Raw genomic sequence first — 6,568 nt, forward strand, 5'->3', positions numbered from 1 at the left:
GAAAAGGAATAAATAAAAGAAAGGAAAACATTAAAGAAAAGAACAAAGATAAAAGAATTCCCTCAGCCCAACTGTGCCATGGCCCAGCCATGCCGGCCCACCTATTTGACCTATATGGCCCCAGCCGACCGAAACCCTAGCCCGATCCCCACACTTCCCCTGATCCCCCTCCCTCCTTTCCCGATCTGGATCGAGCCCATCCTCCTGGCGCGCCCGCGAACGAAGGCCGCCGCCAGCAGGCGCGACCTCTGCCCTCGCGCCGCCGCTGGCCGGCGCCAGCCTTCCCCGTTCCCCCTGGCCAAGTTGTGGCCATGCCCCGGCGAGCGCCCTCGCGCCCGCAGGCCTTCTCCTACCCCGCCGGTCATCGCCGTTGACCCGTCGCCCCGGTGCCTCCCCGGCCGTGTCGAGCTCTCCATCGACCTCCTCCCTGTGAGCCTCGTCCGTTCCCCGCCATTCCCTTCAACCCCTTGCCGTAGCCGCCACTCCCGAGCTCCGTCCGTTCGTGCACGCCCCTGCCTGTGTGTGTGCTGGCCTCGTCCGCCACTACCGCGCCCAGCCGCCCACTCGCGCCCCGTCTCCCCGTCGTCGACGTTCCCCACCCGTCGACCTCGTTTGCTGCTCCCGCGTCGCCCGCTGCTACCGCCGCCGACCTCCGCCGGCCATTGCCGCGCGCGAGCGCTCGTGCCTCCCATGCGGCCTCGTTCCGCTGCACCCTCAACGGGCGAGCGCCCGTTCGGGTGCGCCTGCGCCCGAACCCGCCAACACCGACGCCCGCTAAGGCCCCTCTGGGCCACAGACACATGGGGCCCACGCCCCAGAACAAAAAAAAGAGGGATTAAAAAAATAAAAATAAAAATATATAACAAAAAAATTTAAAAGTAATTAAAATAAATATAATTAATAAAAATAAAAATGATTTAATAAAATTAATTATTAATTAATTAATTATCTAATGAATTAATTAAGTTAATTAATCCGGTTTAATTAATTTAGTTAACTAGTTAGGTTAATTAAATAGTAATTAAATTAACTAATCTGTAATTAACCTAAACAGAGAATGACAGGTGGGTCCCACTGGACCCACATGTCAGGTTGACCACGTCAACTCTGTTGACTGCTGATGTCAGCATGACATCATGCTGATGTCATTAATCTGTTTTTCGAATTAATTAAATAATTAATTAAATTCCAGAAATTAATAAAATCTTTAGAAAATCATATCTTTTAATCCGTAACTCGGATTAAAATATTTTCAACATGAAAGTTACTCAGAACGACGAGACAAATCCGGATACGCAGTCCGTTCGTCCGCCACACACCCCTAACCTATCGAAATCGTAACTTTCCCCCTCCGGCTCCTCTGCCCGAAAACATGAAACACCGGGGATATTTTCCCGGATGTTTTCCCCCCTTCACCGGTATCACCTACTACCGCGTTAGGGCACACCGAACACCGCGTATTGCCTTGTTATATTTTGTGATGCTTTGTTTGCTCTGTATTCATTATTTCTTCCCCCTCTTCTCTCCGGTAGACTACGAGACCGACGCTGCTGCTGACCAGTTCGACTACGGAGTTGACGACCCCTCTCTCTTGCCAGAGCAACCAGGCAAGCCCCCCCTTTGATCACCAGATATCCCCTACTCTTCTCTATACTGCTTGCATTAGAGTAGTGTAGCATGTTACTGCTTTCCGTTAATCCTATTCTGATGCATAGCCTGTCATTGCTGCTACAGTCATTGATACCTTACCCGCAATCCTAAATGCTTAGTATAGGATGCTAGTGTTCCATCAGTGACCCTACACTCTTGTCCGTCTGCCATGCTATACTACTGGGCTGTGATCACTTCGGGAGGTGATCACGGGCATATACTATATACTTTACACTGTTACATTACCTGTGATACTGTTCGGAGTTGGGGGCTGAAAGGACAGGTGGCTCCATCCCGGTAGAGGTGGGCCTGGGTTCCCGACGGTCCCCGACGGTTACTTTGTGGCGGAGCGACAGGGCAGGTTGAGACCACCTAGGAGACAGGTGGGCCTGGCCCTGTTTGGCGTTCGCGGATACTTAACACGCTTAACGAGATCTTGGTATTTGATCTGAGTCGGCTACGAGCCTATACGCACTAACCATCTACATGGGAGTAGTTATGGGTATCCCGACGTCGTGGTATCAGCCGCAGCACTTCAGACGTCAGCGACGGAGCGGCGCGCGCCGAATTGGACTGGAACGCCACTAGGCTAGGTCTGCTTTCAGCCGCGTACGCAACGTGCAGGTGTGCTATGGGCGATGGGCCCAGACCCCTGTGCGCTTAGGTTTAGACCGGCGTGCTGGCCTCTCTGTTGAGCCTAGGTGGGGCTGCGACGTGTTGATCTTCCGCGGCCGGGCATGACCCAGGAAAGTGTGTCCGGCCAAATGGGATCAAGCGTGTTGGGTAAGTTGGTGCACCCCTGTAGGGAAGTTAATCTATTCGAATAGCCGTGATCTTCGGTAACAAGACGACTTGGAGTTGTACCTTGACCTTATGACAACTAGAACCGGATACTTAATAAAACACACCCTTCCAAGTGCCAGATACAACCGGTGGTCGCTCTCCCTCAGGGATATGAGGAGAGGATCGCCGGGTAGGATTATGCTATGCGATGCTACTGGAGATGCTACTTGGAGATGCTACTTGGAGATGCTACTTGGAGGACTTCAATCTACTCTCTTCTACGTGCTGCGAGATGGAGGCTGCCAGAAGCGTAGTCTTCGATAGGACTAGCTATCCCCCTTTTATTCTGGCATTCTGCAGTTCAGTCCACCGATATGGCCTCCTTACACATATACCCATGCATATGTAGTGTAGTTCCTTGCTTGCGAGTACTTTGGATGAGTACTCACGGTTGCTTTCTTCCCCTTTTTCCCCCCTTTCCTTTCTTTCTGGTTGTCGCAACCAGATGCTGGAGTTCAGGAGCCAGACGCCACCGTCGACGACGACCCCTACTACACCGGAGGTGCCTCTACTACGTGCAGCCCGCTGACGACGTCCAGGAGTAGTTTAGGAGGATCCCAGGCAGGAGGCCTGCGCCTCTTTCGATCTGTATCCCAGTTTGTGCTAGCCTTCTTAAGGCAAACTTGTTTAACTTATGTCTGTACTCAGATATTGTTGCTTCCGCTGACTCGTCTATGATCGAGCACTTGTATTCGAGCCCTCGAGGCCCCTGGCTTGTATTATGATGCTTGTATGACTTATTTATGTTTTAGAGTTGTGTTGTGATATCCTCCCGTGAGTCCCTGATCTTGATCGTACACATTTGCGTGCATGATTAGTGTATGATTGAATCGGGGGCGTCACAAGTTGGTATCAGAGCCGACTGCCTGTAGGAATCCCCCTTTCCAACTTCTTGGCCGAAGTCGAGTCTAGTCGTTGAAAAACTTTTACTAACATGGCTGTGTGGCCCATGGGCCCACGTGGCCATCGGGTGGTAGTAGGATCTTTTACTCCTCGACCTATACTCTGGGACTCTGATCTCTCTACTATTCGGGTTAAATGAATTTGCTAACTCTAAGATTAGGATCTCGTGATCGCATCCACCCGGAGAGCCCCTTACTGCAGAGGATCGCCTGCTACATCAGAAGATTCCGAAGATACTCTCTGATGTTCTCTCGAGACTTTGTGCCCATCACTTTTGCTATTCCTGACCACCGATAAATCCGTATGGATAACTACTTACACTTGCCATTCATAAGATCATCCCCCATTGATCTTGTTATTACAAGATACCCCGAAGTTTTCTCTATTGTTCCGAGAATACTTTGTGCCTACTGCCTAGCAGTTCTTTGCCACATGAATACCCCCTTCAAATAAATTCTTGCACTTATCGAGTATCCGCTCATCCCCCAGTTGTTCATGTGTTACACAAAAGTCTTCGAAATACCACCCGATATTCCGAAAATCCTCAGCAACCTATTGCTCTGGAATTTCTTGTTTGCTTTCATTATGATTAATCCCGTAAGTATAGAAATCTTATAGGCATTCCTTGTCATTATCATTTTGAGTCTGTTGACTCGATATGTTGCGAATACACGCAATCATCATTGATCCTTATAAATTACCTTTCCGGTTGAGCTTCCATTCTTTTAACTGGAATTGGTTCTCGACCAATCCAATTGTCGTTGATTGTACCCTAAGGCTATTCAACTTATCCATCCCTAATCAGAGCATTGCTTCTCATCCCTTGATTTGGAAATCATAATTCCTTTGCATTTGACAATTGAGTTAGTCAGTTGTTTCTATAATTTGATCTCCTTGCACTCTTCTTCCTCTAGTTGAGTACCGATGCTCACGTCAGATCCCTTGTGGACCATCAGGCCCATTGTTGGATTTTATCCGTCAGCATCCTTCATATTCAATAACCTTGTGAGCCTTCCCTTGGATACATAATGCCCTTGGTAATTGTATCATCTACTTTCTCAACCTTGCTCTACTTTCGAGCTTGTGTTATTTACTCTTGAAACTTGTGGTATACGTTTCTAAGAAGCCCCTGTGGGTTGAACATATGCCTTCTCTAAACCGTGTGAACCCGAAAGTTTTCACGAGTCATACTCTTCTGGTGCTTCACCAGATAAAATTTCAACACTGCAACTTCATCGAACGTGAGAAGTGAATGAAAGGTTATGCATTGGAGAAGTGGGAGTCGACCTTGAACTTGTGTTCATGCCCATGGACACGATGTAGATCTTATCATTAAAGCTTCCTTTAAATAAATTATTCCTTTGGTATAAGTTCATCTTATATCTAGGATCTGGCCTTTTGCAACCGTGGTTCCGACCATGATTGTTCTTCTTTGATCTCATTTCTCGGACAAGTTAAAACAATTGTCTTCTATGGATCAATACACCAGTCCCACCTTTACTTTGATCTTGTGTCGAGTATTACCCCCCTGGTATCTCGAGATTATCATGGAACTGCATAACTCCTTATGAGTTCTTCATCAAGTGCTACCTTCCCACTGATTCCAATTTTTCGCGGGCTCTGAGTTATTGAACACTCAAAGACACCGATAACTGAACCGAGTCCGCACTACGGTTCAACAACTCTTCAGTAAGCTTCTATAAATACGAGTTTGTACCCGATCACGCCATTCCTAGCCTGTTTGGTTATATCATTGTCGTGACGATTCTAACGTTGCTACCTGGTCCTTATTCTCGGAGCACCAATTTTCGACGATGAACTAACCTTACGTCGATTTTTCCTCGTCATACCCTTTCACCTTAAACAACAAGCTTGAGTTCGAGTTTGTGTCGTAACTGTGGTTCCAATAACCTCTTGCTTCATCATTCCTTTGACTTGATGTCGTCGCTGATTGACTACATCTGCATGAAATCTCTCGACAATTGTGTCGTGATCATCATCAACCTTATGAGCTCTTCCAGGAATTCAATTGAATTCATGATGGGTAATACCATCCTTGCCCCTCGATGATTCCTGTTCTCATCGACCACTTTATTGCCTTCCGTTCAACACAACTTGTTCGCGTTTTGTGTAAACCTTGAGATCACTGCTACCCAGCAGTTGATCTTCCTTACCTCGGAAGTATTACCATCACTTTTTGTCAAGAATGTGGTGAGAATTTCACCACCTCTTAATAATTCTTGATATCTTAATACTTCTTGCCATCTTCGTTCATTCCTTGGTCCCCGTATTGTTTTCAACCGGAATACCGACAATGGAGCTATGACGTGCGAATTCAAAACTTCTAGCAACCCTATTGCTTTGAAGTGAATGGGCGATAGTTCATTCTAAGTCCTTCGCTAATTGAATCACCATTCTAACATTGGTCGTGCAACCCAACCGTACTTCGGGCGCACCCTTCAACCAATGTTTAATTGTGTATGTCTTCCTCGAGCATACTTCCTTATATCATTTGATCTGACAAATGTTATCTCCTTGTTCACTTAATGGTGGAAATCCATCTTTTGGGAATCTCGGTGAATTGCCGTTGAGTTCACCAGACACCTCCTTGTCCTCTCCTTGGTTTAATGGTGAACTATTGCTTCAGAAACCCGCTCCCATAGTTCATTTCCCGAGAAGCTTGCAATGCCATTTCAACGATTTGTGTTGCGCCTTTTCTTCTCGGACATCCTGAGTCTCAGGTATCCTGACACCAATCGGATCTGAATCTCGGTCAGATATGATGGTTGAGACAACTTTCCAAGAGTTATGACATTGATCCTTTGATGACCCGGTAACATGATGTCATGCCTAGCACCCCCCCCCCCCGGCTGGAGGACCTATCATTATAGATTCCTTTTCAGCAAGATTATCCATTCATCCATGAGGAAATTGTAAGACTTATTCTACAAGATATTCCTGATGGATCCTTCGTGTTTCCAAAGTCTGATCTTCACACGAAGACCATGTCAAGGCTATCTCGAAGCATGTCAATGGTACTCCGATTTTCAACAGGAACATTTGAAGCCCAATACTAAATGTTTCCTGCCCAATTATCCAAACACCGTTGAATGGGTAATGTCATGAAAATTTCTCTTCCCTTTCCTAAAGGGGTTTTCTACGCTATATCCCG

General features: G+C 47.1%; 1 protein-coding gene across 1 annotated transcript in view; it reads left to right on the top strand.

Annotated features, from left to right (window-relative positions):
* Nucleotides 1-6,568, top strand: part of LOC119362420 — a 19,965-nt gene that overhangs the window by 2,278 nt on the left and 11,119 nt on the right. The window lies entirely within an intron of this gene.

This window comes from Triticum dicoccoides, chromosome 2B (genome assembly GCF_002162155.2).
Source record: "Triticum dicoccoides isolate Atlit2015 ecotype Zavitan chromosome 2B, WEW_v2.0, whole genome shotgun sequence".
NCBI lineage: Eukaryota > Viridiplantae > Streptophyta > Magnoliopsida > Poales > Poaceae > Triticum > Triticum dicoccoides.